A 17,471-nucleotide genomic window follows, 5' to 3' on the forward strand; every position below is an offset into this window, starting at 1 on the left:
GATGTGTTGAGTGTGCAAAGATGCTGTGGGAGCTCCACTCTGGAGGCTATATGTTCAGATGAACTCTATATAGGGAACCATTGTGTATACTATTGTTACGTAATTATTTATTAGTCAAAGGTAAAATTCTGCTGTTCAGTTACCCAAACAATATAACTTTTGGAAGTCAGTTGCCATAAATTAAGAAATCTCCATAGACTTCATCTGTTGCACACTTAGTTGAATGACTCGGCATGCAACAGATGAGGTATGTGGTAATTTTTTTAATTTAATGGCAATTTGCCTTTAGAATTATACCATTTATGTAATTGCACAACAGGATTTCAGCCACTGACTTTCTCAGTCGTTTTTTAAAAATAGGGACAGATACTCTGAGAATAACAGTCTCTTTAATCCATCCACTGTGCCTTGAATTAGGATTATTGGTTTAAATTAATTGTTCTTCTTTCCTCTGTGTCCCCTCAGTCTAGCAGCAAAGCTATTTTAACATTATTGTGGATTCTTTGTTGTAGGTAGAATCAAAAATAGCTTTTTGATTTTTTTTTAAGAAAAGAAACTTAATATGTCCCAGGATTTATATATTTCATATTATATTTTATAGTCTTTAGCCATTCAGTTGCATCCTGAACATGTTGGTTTTCCTTCTGTAAAAATCTTTTTGGAAATTCAAATGTACAGTATACACATGTATACTCATCTCCATCCACACTTCTGCAGCACAAAATTAAATGTTTTTAAAAGGCATTCTGCTTATATGTCAAAAAGATTTTTGAAGATGTCAGAGAACAAGTTTTGCCTCATGAGAAATCGGAAGTTGTGAAAACTCAAATTTTCAGCAGTTGCTTTTATAATAAGATGTGACTAGAGGTCATATAACCATCTGGTAATATTCCAAAAGAAACAGTGATGTTGCCTTATCAAGAAAAGAATATAACTGGGTGTCCCCCTCCACCCCCACAGCTAATTTAGAGAATAGGACTGGCAAGATTAAAAACAAATTGAGGATTATTCCATAATTTTTGAGAGGTTTCTTGACATTATATCTATGAGACTTGACCATTGGGTAAAGTCTTCGATAATCTCAAACTTTGGTTGGTTGGTACATTCCTTTTCCTCCACTAAGGTTCGGTTTATTTAGCATCACAACATAACGGACTAATTTGGTGACTTTATTAGTGTAATAAGCTATTTCTGTTAATTCTCCTCAGCAGTATTCTCTGCTAGTTCTTCTCAGCAAATACATGTTTGAAATTATTATGTTTACTTATAGGATTAATGAACATTAAAACCAGTAGCAGAAGTACCTTTTAAAAAAAAGGCTGTGAATACAATATTCCTCTTTCAAAATAAAGGAGGAAAGCTGGGGCAGGAGAGGGGCAAGGTTTATAGTTATTCTCTTGGTTATTTGACACTCAGGAAAACAAAAATAGCATTGCATACATTCATACCTTAAATCTACAGTATGTAAGTATATCACACTGATAGCTTCAATGCATATGTGATATATCCAGAATCACCCAATGGAATACATTGATAAGGTGGTATTCTCTCAGTAGTTTGAAATGGTAGCAAAACCTGACAACAAGAATTCATGATTATTTCACTTAGACACAAACATGAAAACTCCATGACATTATTGTAAACCGCCCAGAGACCTCTGGGTAGAGTGGGCGGCATATAAATTCAATAAATAAATAAATAAATAAATTTCTTTATAGATTTATGTACATCTTGAGTTCATATTATTGGAAATAGACGCTCCATGACTTCCACTATAATTGAAACAATAATAAACTTCTAGAATCTTTCCATTACTCATCTGTTTCTACATTAGCAAGCATTTTCTTTTATTGAATAATCTAAGCCATAAATAAGAACACAGTGCTACCTGTCCTGCCCTCCATCTTCCATATACACCAATGTCTGAATTAATAACAACATGTGAGGCTATTTTCAGACATCAGGGTGTTGGGGGAAGATGTGTAAGTTTTGAGAGAGGGGTGTGTGTGATGTAGTGCCATGTAGTTATGTTACAGAGTTCATGGGGTGAGATTAAAGCAGATAACAAGTATAACCAAAAAACTGAATTCTGATAGTCAGCCAGCTTAGTATACTTTATTTCCTGGGGCTATTTGAGTAGGGGAGAGTGATGGAGTTCAGCCTTATACATATAATAAACCGGAGAACATGCACAGGCTTGTTTCGTTGGATTCTTTTAGACCCTTAGAAAACAGTGACAATTCTGAAAGAAGGAAAAAGTGAGGCCATAGGGGCCAACTGGGGAAAAAGTGGTTGTCAGAGTCATTCAGTCACACACCATCTGCCTTTGCATGACTGGCTAAATAGGCAAAATTGAAAAGAAGGTCCTTGGGAGTTCACAGAACAAAGTGGGGAGTTTCAATGAGGGTCTTCATAAAATACGGAGACATCTGTTTCACTAAAAAATGCAGATGCCTTTATCTTTTTAAAACTACTGTACATGAATGGCTGACATGACACCAACGTTCAAAAATATTGGAGCAATCATCATTCAATCATCAGCAGTTATCAAAAGCTGGATATGAGCAATTGTCATCAGAGCCATAGCTAACAATTTTAGCAGAATATATGCCCTCCAATCAACATGATGTGAAAATAATACACTTTGCCAGCATCTGACATCCCCTACAAGGGACCAGCAGTACTGTCAGAGCTACAAAACATGTCAAAAGTATTACAGAAATAGAGAGAGCATTTAGCATACAATACATATTAATAAGCTTTGTCCACCCCAGAGGAATGATCTACCAAAATCCAGTTAAGATCTGCCCCCCAACAGGGAGGCTTGGCCTTCACTTGCAATCCAGTTAGGCTAGCCTCCGTCTGGAGGCCTGGTCCACCAAGCCCTAGGTAGATCTTTCTTCTGCTGCCTCAGCAGAACCCAGTATATCTATCACTGCTATTCTGCTCTCCCCAAATGGGCTGATTTATTTGGCACATTGTTCCACCTCAGCAACCTGGTCTACAGCCATTTTTTCCCTTATGACAATAGCCCAGGCTGTTGGACCAATCTTTGAAGTCTGGAGGAGGGGCATGCCTTTAAATACGGTGTCCTAGAATGACGTTCCAGTTGCCCCACCCTAATGACAGTCCTGACTGCCATCCAGTAAAGATATTGTATTGACTTTCAAGATTGGGAATCTGTCTCTTAGCACAGAGACCACTTCTAGAAGCCTATTGTTGATAATCTCCTGAAAATGTGTTTTGGGTTGTTTGCTTGGTTCAGATAGAAAGAGAATCAAACTTGGACTCAAAATTATGAAATGCTTCTTATCACAAACTTCACTATAACTACTGTTGTTTCCTTATAGGAATTGAGGTCACCAGACTAGAGAAGAGAAAGAAAACGTAACGAGAGAGCCAGTACTATGTGACGACGCCATGGCCTTGTTGTCTTTCTCAGTGGTGGATTGCAGTCACAAGAAAAATGTTGCTGGCAAGATCTTGTTCCCCTTCCCCTCTTCATTTATTTAAAATATTGCACGTACTTTGATCCTTTGTGATTTTGGAGACCTCTGTGGAAATTAAGCCTTTTGCTTAATAATAAGTGGCATGTTCTTTTCTTCCAGCTTATTATATTTGATTTTATTTCATTTTCCCACTGCACCACAACACCACTGTGAAGATTTTTATGCCTTCACCAACAGCGTACTAAATACATTAGCTCTGGTGTTCACACTTCCTCAGTAACAAGTAAAAGCCAGTCATGGCATGAAACAATTTGTATGTTTACTGAGAACAATTCCACATATTTCTCAATTTGTCAGAAATGTATATTAAGTCAGAGCAAAGCTGGCAATTTGTATCTTATAACTATGCCCATTTATTACTGCTAGGATATATCACGTTCCATGGCAATAAGTGTGTTTTGATTAGAAATTTTAAATTGAGGTATGTTGCCTATGTTCCATAACTTGGCAGACTTCAAAACAGATATCCAATGGTAATATATATAATATTATTGAGTACTTCAAATATTCTAGACCCTTTTTAGAAATGGAAAAGGGGTTTTCTTTTCTTTTCTTGTTTTTTTTTTTTTTTTTTTTTTGGCTGCTCTGTGGTTCCTTTACCTTTTCACGTAGCTTAATTCAAAGATATTTTTTAAGAAGGAAAATAGAGAAGATGAAGGAAAAATGAGTTTACATTAGGATAAGCACTATGGTATAGAAACTTTAGTTGCTGAATGAGCCATTTTGAAGAATAAACTAGTTTTGAATAGTCATCTGAATTCCAAATATTTGCTCTTCCAAACCAAAGCATTTTTCCAGTTATTTTTCTAAGATGGTCAGATATGATTGGAAAATGCCACTGGCTACTGCATTGTCAAACAGTCCTGTTCATAAACATTGTTCACTATTTTAAAAAGTAAGTGTAGTTGTGAAGGAAGAAAGGACTTCTGCTCTCCTTGTTTTGAAGGTGGGAGAAAGACGGGACCTACAAGGATCTTAAGGGTAGTGGCTATTTTGGCCTACCACACACCATCCCTAACATGATTAATATAATGGTGTGAGAAGAGGAATGGAGCAGATCTGAAAAATAAATTAGGCATGCTTGTAGTGGGAATAGCTCAGTAATTTTATTCAACACAAAACGTATCTTTGCCATCCAGGTACATTGGCTGCCTAAAAACACATCTATTTTTATAACACATTTATTACAGTGTCTAAGGCTTTGTTAGAAAGGAGGAAACAATTATATAGGATTCATTCTGAAGTTCTTTCTTAAATTGTTTATTCAGAATTGCTTAGATTTGGCTAATATATGATTTGTGGAAAACTTATTTTTGGCTTAAGGACACAATGGTACATCATATTCTGCTGTGATTCTACTGTTCCCAGTTCACAAATCAAAATATAACAAGAACAATTTCCTCTCCCAATTACTTCTAAAGCTTTCAAGTTTCCCAAATTGATTTTCTATATCTTTAGAAACAAATAATCACAAAATTGAACACATTATGAACAAAGCAAAAATGCCTTAACAACAAATTGCTGTGAGTTTTATACTCAACCTTTTGTATGTGATTTCTTTGTCAAGTTTGGTCATATATTTGGTTTGATGCTTCAAGATGCAGATCACTTTTTTAAAAAAAAGATTTCCGTTCTTGCAAAATGGGAGGAATCTTCGAGAATGTAATAAATGTTTCAGTTAAGAAAATTAAGGTAGAGCCTCTGTATCTCTTTTGTAGTTTAAGGAGTAAGAGGGGAAACTCCACTCCCATTGAAGTATCTGATGATTTGATGGAGAGAGCAGTTCTACTGAAATGCTCGCTTCCTGTGCCTAGAACCTTACTATCCAAAATAAATCAAACATTCAGGGCTTCTGCTTAGGTTTTGTGAGTGTGTGTATGTGTGCACACTTTCAACCTTTTTTTCTTTTTCAAAAACAGCCATTGATTATCTTGAACGTTCTGGCCAATAATATTCCAGCTATCACCCCAAAATTCTGACCATCAGTTCCCACTCCAGACACAACACTTCAAATTCTTATTTTTAATCCAGGAGTCATGGGTTGGCTCAGGGAAAGGACTGGTGTAAGATTCTAACAATTCTTTTGTCATCTTGCACAGACCAGCTGATTAAGCCCTAGTTCTCAATGTAGAGGAAAGGTTTTCCTGCCTAGCCTAAACACAAAAAGAAACCATTGGAACTCATTGCTCTTGGAGGCACTGGCTTCCGCCGTGCCCCCTCCCACAACGCAATCAGAAACCAGTTTTACCCAAAGAGGTGGGCACAGCCAGTGTAGTAGAACAAAGTGAAAGACGCAGGCTAACCAGACAATGAGGGTTTGTGGGATAGTTTTCCATGGATATAAAACATGCATTTAAAAGCAACACGACACTGTGTGACAGTTTAAAATTCACATGTATATTTTCCAGAAAGGATTGGTGACCAGAGTACATTTTCTCTTAAACTTTTTCTGTAGAACCCACGTGGATTTGAATTTGAGCATCGTTTGTGTCCCTTGACAGAAATAATTTTAAAAGCATACATGAGAAAGAAAACGCACCACTGGTAAAAGGCCTATATTTAGGTCTGGATTTTTTTCTTAAAGGTGTTGAGAATCTCACATTACTCTTTGTAGTGGTTCTGCTTTGATTTTAGAGGGGTACTATTTTAATGTCCAACACAAGCTTTAACCTGAAATATCTTCCAGCGTCTGAAATGTTTCTGAAGGCCTGTCAAACTCCACAGCTGGCTGAGGTTGGATATCTTTTCTCATAGTTCCCTACGTGGCTATTTCACCATTTTAATGATTCTTTTAAAAGCCATTCAGGCAAAACCACTAATTCTCAGAACTCTTTTTTGAGAACGTGAAAGCAGTTCAGGATGGCCTTGAGCATTACATGCAAGGTTTTACATTTTGTGACTGTTTCCATCACCAGCTGAGAGCAAGGTCTCTTTGCATCTGAACCTTGTGCACATGATTGGAGGAAGGGGAGCGTTGGCCTTTCAGCATTAGCAAGACCTGAACAAAACAAGTAGCTATATATACGGTACCATTTGCACTTGCTGCCCCCTACAAAATAATATTATATTATGTGATGTCTGAAAGCTGCTCTGAATCTTTCAAGATTGCAACAAGAGCTAAAATTCAGTTGTCTCCTCATTCTAGGTACTTGAAACAGAACAATCATATTCCCAATTTTCTATTTATATACCAATAACAGTGACCTAGTTCATATGCTGTTAAGTAACATGCATGCTGATTTCATACTAGGATGTCACACCATTCCAGATATGCACTTAATAATTGCATAGAATCTTATTAGACCCACATAAGTGAGCATAAATGCTACCTACAGTATGTGATTCAACCATTCCACATGTTGTTGTCCTTCAGATTTTATCAGAATGGCCAAAAAGGCAACAATTCAGCCTGAACAAAGAAACAAAAGCCATGCTGGTTTGGTAATGCATGGATTAGTCCTCTGTGATTTACAGAAGTGAAATAGCTTTCCTATTCTATACAGTTGCCCTAAATAAGTTCCTATTTGTTTTAATGGGTATAACTGTGAGAATATGGAAGGCGGTTCAGATACTGTAAGGCAGGGATGACAAATGTGCTGGATTCCAAATCCCTTCCTCCAGGAATCTAGCAACATCTGGAGGGCTATAGATTTCCTTTCCTTACTATAAAAGAAACAATTATCAGAAGACATATGAGAGATAAAAAAGATAGTAATAAAAATTATCTTTACAGCAGTTTCAATCACATAAACAAATATATTGAATCAAAATATGGTAGGAGTTTACTTGCATGATTTCTCCTTCAGAGCAGCTGTATCAAACATCCACAACATCTTGGCCTTTTAATAGTATTGTCATTATTTGATTACGTCATATCCTCGAGATGGTTTTTAAAATAGGTGGTTAAATAGCACAGGAAAGTACAGAGTAGACTTGGTTGCCCAGTCTTCCTTCAAATACATAAAAGATATGCATAGACATTTCCTTTTCTTTCTAGTTTAACTTAGGTCAAGTCTTTCATCTCTCTACCGAGGGCAGTAGATCTTAACCAGAATCCTGCTGCTGATTTGTGTGTGCATAAGGGAAATGACATAAGTCACAGTGGCAAATCGTCACTCTTTAATGCGCTGATTGTATTATTGGGCATGCCCAAAAAAATTCAGCTCCCTTGTCAGTGAAGCACACACCATAACTTGTTAATGAGTAGCAATTTGCCACCAAGACTTATGTGATTTCCCATACACAACTACTGTATAAATCAGTGACAGGATTCTGGACATTAAGCGCAGTCTTTTCAATGTCCTTCATACAAGCCTAAGGTATCACCAGTGTTATAACTCGATATGATTACTGGCATTTAGACTGTACAGATTGGAACAGAATATAAATAAACAAAATTATGTTCCATTGTTGACCGCAATGATGGCCTTCTCTCTTGATGTGGAGGTAAATATATATATTGTTGCCTTGCAATATTCTTCAAAGCAAAAATTGAAAAGATGCACTAATTATTCCAAAATCCTGTTCTCCCCACCCCCACCCTGAAAACCCCTGAACTTCTGTAATGCTACAAAGAAAATCTTTCCTTGCTGGGGTTCTTTATATAAGGCACAAAAAGGTGCTCTTTTTAACAGGGGTTTGGTACTCAAACAATGTTAATATAAAATATGTATACATACGTATAGCCACATACTTTAGAATGACAGCTTAGTAAGCGGTATGGTTAAATAAATGTTGCATTGTTTGTTTTCAACATGCAGTTTGTCTGTATTATGAAAAATGTAATGGTTTGTCAGGTGTTAACTGTTTTCATGTAAAATGATATTTAATAAAATGTAACAAGATTTCTACGTTCCTTGGTGTTTTTATATACTGTTCATAGTGCAATCCTCAGTTTTATAACTGAGAATTTAAAATGCTTGAGGAATAGATAAGGACGGAGAGCTAAATTTTTATGCTTAAAAGATTTGAATTCTTCTCATTAATTTGATTGACAAACTTAGTTTACAAAAATAAATTTCAACCCAGTCAATGCTGTGACTCATTCATTCTTCTTCGTGGTCCTCTGTGATTCACACACCTATCCCTGCATGATATTCTGTACGAGTTTTCTGGAATTGGTATGCTCAGCACTTTCATGTCCTCCCTGGTATACCGTGCATGCCCCTCCTCTTGACCTCAGTCAGTTTCTGTCCGCCAGCTCAGATCTTCGTGTCTGTTTAAAACTTTTACTATTGCCCAGTTTTTTAATAGTTCTTGTTAGTTTGCTTCCATTTCTTCTCCTTCCTCAGAACTTTATTGCTTAAAAAATGTCATTTTAGAATCTTTCCCCCCTTCATTTTCTCAGTGGTTTCCTTCCCATTTATTAGGAGCACTGCAGCCTTAGCCCATGACATTCGTTAAACACAACCAACTGGACCTTTGTGCTCAGAGAGATGCTTCCTTTGGGAGAGTGGTTTTGCCTTCTGTGTTAACATGACACCCAACCTCCAGTGTAGGAGCTTGCTAAGCACCCAGGTGTGTGAAGCACAGAGGAACATGAAGGAGGACAGGTTTCTCACCTGCAACTGTGTTGCTTCGAGTGGTCATATATTCACACAACCCTCCCATCTCCCCGCTTGTCATTATCATCTTCTTAGAACTACAGAGTTGGAAGGGACCCTATAGATCATCAAGTCCAGCCCTTGTCAAGGAGGCACAGTGAGGAATCGAACTCCGAACCTTTGTTCCGCAGCCAGGGACCCAAACCACTGAGCTATCCTGTCATGATTTTTCCTAGTGGCTTTGCGGCAGATAGGTTGGGACTGTGAGGAGGAGGAGGAGGAGGAGCACGTGCAATAGGTTGGAGTGGAAGAGAAAGCACTGGACATACAGACGCTAAAAGATTCCAACAGTATATTGTGCAGGAGTACTAACGCAAGTGTGTGAATCAAAGAGTAATCCACTCAAAAAAAAAAAACCCACTGGCTATAGTTACAGATTATTTACAGGAACTACAACTAAATTCAAGGTAACAGAAGGCAAACTCAGGTGAATCACCATGCTATCGCAGAGTGTTGGCAAGCACTAATATTTTTCAAAATTATGTAAGCTTGACAAATGGGCAGTGCTCCTCTTTCAAGTAGCCTCTTTAAGATTAGTTCTTGTGTGTGTGTGCACGCGCGCACGTCCGTGTGTGCTGGCTGCCACCACCAAGGAAGAACCTTTTTCTGTAATAGCTTTGCTGCTCCCCAGAGAAAAGTAAAACCAGAGGGAAGGTGTTTGAGCAACTTTGTGCCACTAGGTTAATGCACAGCTTTTCAGAATAATGGCCATCATTGTAAATCGGAGCAGTGCAACCTCTAGAGCAGCAAAACAGCCTGCTGCTACCAGTGGGGGGTGGTGTTATGGGCATTAGCTTTGAGAAGCTTATACTGCACAAGAGAGAGAGGATAAAGGATACAAATCAGGAAACAACTGACAAGACTTTTTATTTTAAAAAAAAATTCCAGGGCCTCGTATTTACTGTTCATTCATTCCCCTTGTGAGTAGTGTTATACAGTCTGCAGGGACTCATGCTGAGAGAGTCAAGCACAAAAGCTCAGAGCGCACTAACAGTCCCTCAGTCATTCTTCCCAGTGAGGTGGTTGCTGGCAACTACAGCTCACAATTCCTAAGGACTGATCTAGTCCCAGAGAGGGAGTGGTGGTTACGTGGGGCACACAGTACTGAGATTCTTGCTGGCTTATCAAAGAGGATATTGTGGCTTCATTTGGGGAGGACAGCCATTTTCCTTGGAATACATCTCTGTCAGCCAACAGTGAGGGCCACAAAGCATTGTGACAGTAAATAGAAATCTTTCCTTTGCTTCTCTATAAAGCGATGGCAGAAATTGTGCCATTCTCGTGCTCAGACTTAATATATTAAGCTTAACATTCTGTCCCCCCCTTTTTTGTTCATGTGCTGCTGAGAGTGGTGAAATGAAACAGATTAGCCAGAGGGGGCTTTACTCCCAACTACCAGGATCTGCAGAGAAACACCATTGTCAATTAAGGCTACTCAAAATGTTGCACTGGTTCGTACTAGCCCCTTGCCCAGCCACCGTCATGAATGGGAAACCTGATGCCTCTAAATCCAGCGCTTCCTGTTACCATTTTGATGCCAATGGCTACTGGTGCTTGTGCAGATGACTCGACTGTCTCTCACCCAAAGCAGATTTTATAAAAAAAGTAAAAAGTAAAATGATGACATCTCTCCACGGCAAATCCTTATTTTGTCATGTTACTTTCATGAAATGGTTCCTAAAAGCAAAAGAAGTGTACGAACTGCAAACCTTAAAGTGGGTTGCAAACTTTTGAAATTAGGAGCTCATGTTACTTATATTCATTCAGGGGGCAGAGCCAAGAAGTTAAGCTGAAGACCAGGAGAAGTTGCTGGCCGGTCTGCTTGACTTGTTACAGAACGCATTGGCACAAGGATCCTAACACTTTCTGAGCCACAAGGATCTTTTCGTTGAAGGACCGGTGATATACCTGCAGCCAGGAGTTAATCTACTCACACCCTCCTACCCCTTACTATTCATTTTTGCTCTCTGAGTGGTTTGGAAAACATTCTACACTTCTTCTTTAATCAACACAGGGGTTAGGGGGGCCAGATGCCTATGTAGTTCAAAATCCATGTAGAACTCTTATGTTCCCCTCCCCACATAACCAAAACTTCTATCAGAGGGGGAAACAGGCACAATCTCTCTCCCCACAACAAAGCAGCACACAACGTGACCTCCCGCAGCCCACATCAGCCTCCCAGCATGCCCCAGCACTTCCTCTGGCCACCATGTGGAGCTGCCATGCCAGGAGAAGGGACCAGTGCCCACTGCAACAACAATGACAGGGACCTCAGTAAGTCTGTGACTCAACTTTCTCAGGCCACTTATTGGAGATGTATTGCAGCTATTCATTCATTCATTCATTCATTCATTCATTCATTCATGTTTTTAAAAATCAGTGTATAACCAAAACTGTGCTGCTCAGACCCATGCAATTTAAGGCAGAAGTGTGCATTCCTCCTTTTCCATAAACAAAGTAGCTTATACTATCCTGATATGTACAAGGGAAATACTCAAAAGCTTCTATAAATTATGTGCAAATTTCTTATGATTTACTCTTTTGCTCGAGATCAATCTTTTAATGAATGTTTGTGTCATTTGCATTCCTGTTTATTGTTTAAAAAAACACGCACACAATGCTGGGGAAATAGAGGATGATTGTATTCTTCCACTTTTATCTGGCCTCTTCTCGATATGGACCATGCTGATCTGATTCTGAAAATGAAATCAATGAAATGGAGCATGCCAATATGATTCTGAAGACATGACATTCCTGATGACTTTCCTGATGACATGACATTCCTCTTAGGAGCCTTAGAAAAGAAGAACATTTAAAAACCCTTTATTTTGTCTCCATACTAAAATCACAAAACACATGAAATAAATGTTGCACACAATCACTAGATGGAAGTGTCCCAAGCCATTCTTTCAAGGTGGATACGTTTCAATAGGGCACCATGCACTCATTCAGGATGACGCTCAGCAGAGCTCCAGAACAATGCAGCTTTAGAAAATATTTGCCAAGTAGCCACTTATCCAGCATCTCATGACTCATATTTACTGAGCTTTATACAGTATTCAAATGCATATTTTGTCCAACAGTAGCAGCTTTAGGCTTACAGAAGGGGGAGGGAGAATTGGTGCAGTAAGAAACTTTTACACGTGAGACATCCTTGTCCTTAGACTTTGAGAAAGAAAGAGAATGGAGAATGTTTTTACCCTTCACTTAGCTGTCATGCAACACTCTTCTCCTGCCGAAAGAGTCTTCTGTGAGACAGATTATATCTATAGATGAGATAGTTAGTATTGAGATTCATCGGTATAGCCCTCTGTCCATTCACTGCTTACAATGAAATTCATTTTCTGAACAGCAAGTCTGCTTACACAGAACTGATTGTGGGCATATGGATGACAATCCCATATTTTCTTATCAGTTTTTCTTATCTTCCAGTGTTATGTAGGATTATCCCAACATTAAGTTAAAAACTGTAATCTGCCTGGTACATCTCAGTGAACTAGAGATCGGAACCTTGGTTCAAGTGCCCCACTTGTTCATATGCCACGTAAGAACCAGCTCTGTCATTATGGTACAATCAAGTGGCTTGTTTCATGTTAAGCTGAGGGCAGGGTTTGCTGGAGGCAGGAATGATGCGGCGAGAAGCTGTGGCCTCATTGGGGATGATGGGACTTTGGGAGTCTAATTCAGGCAGCCAAATATTTTGGATCAGCAGAGGTCAATGCAGATTTACCCTATTTACAGAGCATTTTCAATATCAAATGAAAGGACAATGTCCAAGACACTGAAGTCTTGGAGCAAACACAGATCTACATAGAGATTAATACTGACACACATATTTTAGGGCTGCAATCATTAAAACAAGTTTTCCCAGCTTGGAAGATAAATATGCCTTTTCTTGCCCCAAAGCAGCAAAATCTGGAAGAAGTTTCATCACAGTCAAGGTTGGTTTGTTTGAAGGATGAGAATCATCTTGTGAAAAACGTAGTTATGCACACACTCCTTTAGCATCAAGACCCTGTCTTTGTCATCTGTGGTGGGCAAACAAGCTGTGCATTTTAATAGCACCAAGGTGGCCAGCAGTTGATGCCCAGCTGGACATTGGGGACTGCTTGCTGTCGCATATTCCCTGCTGAAAACCCTTGGGGAAAGCATGAGGGCAGGGGCAGGGAAGGAAGATTTGATGTCTGAGACAGAAAGGAAAAGACCAGAATAGAAATGATGGCAGCTGAGACGGAAAGCAAGAAGTTGGAGAAAGAAAATAAAGAGTGAGGAAATGAGGATGAGAGGGGGAAATGTTGTTAAGAAATACAACTTTGTCAGCCAAGAAAAATAAGAAATATTAAAGGGTGCTAACAAATCTAACAGGACTGTATCCAATGCTGAAATGCCAACTTGAGCTAGAGCAGGATCCAGCAAGAGTGTGGTGGTGCCATCTCTCCTCCCTACTACAGATCCCACACACACACATGTTCCAACTATCTCTAGAGGGTTGTAAAAGACTCTAGAGCATGAATTTTAGCAACCAGAGGGGGCTGCATAAGGAGCAAGCCAAAAATCTTGCATCATCAGCATCAAAGTGGGTTTAGGGTGAGGTCTTAGGCTTCATGAATAAAGCCGTGTATGTTGGTAGGCAACATGTTGTGACAGCATGCTCAGGAGCATAATTATGTGCTGTGAGAAGACACCGATCTGCTTGTTCTAAATCTAACATTGCTGAAATTAATTGAATCATGCCAGATTCTGATATTACGAGATATGAAGGAAGATCACCACCACCATAATCATCATTACCATTATTTACGTTTCTAAAACCACCACCACCACCACCACCTTTCCAGTACTAGGTAGTGCTCGAGGTAGCTAACAATTACAGTACAATGGTAAAACAAATTATTTATTTATTTATTTATTTATTTATTTATTTATTTATTTATTTATTTATTTATTTATTTATTTATTTATTTATTTATTTATTTATTTATTTATTTATTTATTTGATTTATATCCCGCCCATCTGATAAATCTATACCACTCTGAGCGGCTAACAGCAACATATATACAATTATAATAACATAAATCCAAAATATCAATTAACAAAACATAACATAAATCATAAATGATAGATAGATAAGGAAGGAAAGATAAATTAAATTAGATTAAATGCTGGCAGGAGGGAAGGCCTTAACATAGAGCCATTTTTTTAGTTGAGTTTTAAATGTACCCAGCATAGGGGCCGCGCGAATCTCAGGAGGGAGATTGTTCCAAAGGCAAGGAGCCACCACCGAGAAGGCCCGGTTTCATGTCTTCTCCCTCCGGGCCTCCCTCGGCGTCAGGCTCCTCAGCCTCACCTCCTGGCTCGCGCGGGTGATCCAGGTAGAACTTGGTGGGTGAAGGCGTTCCGCCAAATATCGAGGTCCCAAACCGTTTAGGGCCTTATATGTGAGCATTAGAACTTTGAAGTCGATACGGAAACGAATGGGCAGCCAATGTGGTCTAGCCAGGATAGGAGAAATGTGATGGTATTTTCTCCCTCCAGTGAGGAGTCTGGCTGCTGCATTCTGCACCATCTGAAGTTTCCGTATCAACCTCAAAGGTAGCCCCACGTAGAGCGCGTTGCAGTGATCTAATCTTGAGATTACGAGTGCATGCACTAAGGTGGTGAGCGCCCCGTGTCGAGATAGGGCCGCAGCCTGGCAATCCGCCAAAGGTGGAAAAAGGCGGAGCGGACCACCGACACCACCTGTGTTTCCATGGTAAGCGTCGGGTCCAGGTATATGCCCAAGTTGCGGACCCCACTCACCGGAGCCAGGGTCGCCCCCCCCAAACGAAAGAGAGCCGACCAAGTCACTAACCATGGGGGCCCCCACCCTCAGGACCTCCGTCTTGTAACTCTTGAAATAATAAAAATCAGTTAGAATTTATCTATACAATAAAATGTTTAAAATCAAGTATATACAAGGCTTTAAAAAACCTTCCAATAAATTGTACAATTTTACAAGGTAATTTTTTTAAAGACTGAAAATTAACTTGAGTGGGAAATGTTCAAAGCTCTAAAGGGGAAAAAGCCCACAAGGTGGGAGTCACACAAGAGAAACCCCTCTCCTGCATGCTTGTCAAGCAAGCCTCTACAGCTGGTGGTGTTTGCAAGAGACCCTCCTTTGAATAGGCTGTTCCAGAGCTCAAATGAGTCCTAAGCCTTTTCACATTGTGAGACACCCCCCCCCAATTGTTTGCACTTCTTTGGAGAATCACAGTATATGGTAAAAGATCCAAATCCCAAACAAGTCAAAAAATAAGCCTAAATGTTGGCTGAGGTGAGGCTGGTGTCAAATAGCTCTGCTGCTCTTTCCCACCTTTGTAGCACCTCCTCACTGAAGATCTTCACATCTGGGCACCAGTTAAAAGCTTATCTGCTGCTCAAAGATCCCAGGCATGTTCAAAAACATGTACATGTAAGCCATCTACAGCTCCTTGCAATAGTCAGGGTGAACTGCAATTGAAGTATGGATGACTGTTGCCCAGTCAGGCAGACTCAGGAAAGATCACAGCTGATGCAGTACAGGGAGCTATGCAAAGGTGAAATCTTGGTTACCATGGCCACCTGCGCCCAAAACAGTATAGAATCAAGGATTACAAACCTGACTTGGATTAACTGTTCCAGAAGTGCTGTTATATCCAGAGGGTGTCTTGGTTCTATGAAAACTGTCAGATTGGGCACTGCAACTCCTTCTTGAACAGACTGAATCCTAGACCAAAAGTCTGACTTTCTACTTACCAGCAGTACACAGTATTTACTTTCAAGTTGTTTCCTCTCATCTAGCCTGTTACTGAACTTTCAAGGGTACTGACTGCTTCCCTAAATATGAGGCAACAAGAAGCAAGAGAGCTGAGTGCCACCAGCATATTGGTGCCTACAAACAAATGTTCTCTCCAGTGGCTTCATGTAAATGAAGGATAATTTTCTGAGGGACACCATATATCAAAGACTATGGTGTTAAACACTGCTCCCCAACACCAGTGTTTGCATGTATCCTGACTGCAATACAGTGCTCTCAAAACCCAACCTAGCCAGGTGGTCCAATAGGATACTATGATTAATGGTATCAAAAGATGCCACAAAGTCCAACACAATAAGGTCCACTTTTGCCAAATAATGTGTAAATTTGTACACCCATAACATGTCCTCCTTAATCTATTTCTGAAACCAAAAAGCCCCAAATATAAGCTTAGCACATCTGTGACTTGCTTCAGCTCCCTAATAATTGTGCTTAGCTTTTCTAGCTTCAGAGTGCCCCTTGGAAAATCACTAACCACAACGGTACACACTATTCAAAACGCACTTGTATTGCAGAATTGTATACAAATAACAGCAAGATTCTTTGGAACCTTTGGTAAAGTTTCTATCATGGAACATATGTTTTCAAAGTTGCTGTACATTGGATCAAGATTTTCATTAAATCAACCAACCTTAAGCTCATTTTTTCCAGAAGATGTGACTTCTTTGCCCCAACGAACACCACTTTACATTGTACATTTCTCACTTTTGTTGCCTAGTCTCCCATTTTGGAGAAAAGCTTCTGAAACTCTTTTGCTATGACTTTGCTTTTGCCACCTTGAATAATTTGTTTTGTCAGCAAACTTCTCTTCCTTGCTGTTCACACCTAACTCTTGATCATTTATGATGCAGTTAAAAAGTGCTGACCTCGTAAGAATCCCCCAGGGATGCCACTTCTTATAAATCTTCACTCTGCAAACTGTCCATTTATTCCTGCTCTTTACCCAACTCCTACTCGTCCACATAAGAGTCAGTCCCCTTGAATGCTTCCTGTACTCAGAACCACTGGTTGAGAGATTTAGTCAAGATCATTTGTAAAGTGTCTGTCTCATCATTCAGACCCACATGCTTATCAATACTCTCGAAAAAAATTCCAAAATGTTGGTGAGACAGGTCTTTTTTTAAAAAGGCTTAATGATTTTAGCAATACCAAATTTCTCTGTTTTTTTATTGCATATTTCCCATTTGTGGGTATGAAATTTTTATCTTTCTTTGGGGGGGAAACATATTTCTTCTTCCCTAAAGAAACCTCTAACAGCTTCCTTGACTTTGCTCATTATTCACACTGACATCCTCTTCAACTTGGTGGTACCTTCTGAACTTACATTACTGTGGTTGTGAATCCCCTAGCTTTCTGGAGAGATTTGACCCTCCTGACTTTCCTTTTCAGGTTCTTTTTAACCAGTCATCTCGTTTTCAAGAAATGTCATTTTTTGAAGTCAGACGTGACTGTGCTAGACATCCTTGCAACTGGCCACTGGATGCTGAATTTAATAGCATTCTGGTCCCTGTTCCAATTGGTCT

General features: G+C 39.4%; 1 protein-coding gene across 4 annotated transcripts in view; it reads left to right on the forward strand.

The window, feature by feature from the left end:
• Positions 1–8,359, forward strand: part of CDK14 (cyclin dependent kinase 14) — a 302,744-nt gene extending 294,385 nt beyond the window's left edge. For all 4 annotated transcript variants that reach the window (XM_073003160.2, XM_073003158.2, XM_020785176.3 and 1 more), the window contains one exon: positions 3,351–8,359. The gene's annotated coding sequence lies outside the window, so the exon portion shown is untranslated. The remainder of the gene's footprint in view (positions 1–3,350) is intronic.
• Positions 8,360–17,471: the final 9,112 nt, after the last annotated feature.

This window comes from Pogona vitticeps, chromosome 6 (genome assembly GCF_051106095.1).
Source record: "Pogona vitticeps strain Pit_001003342236 chromosome 6, PviZW2.1, whole genome shotgun sequence".
Lineage (NCBI taxonomy): Eukaryota > Metazoa > Chordata > Lepidosauria > Squamata > Agamidae > Pogona > Pogona vitticeps.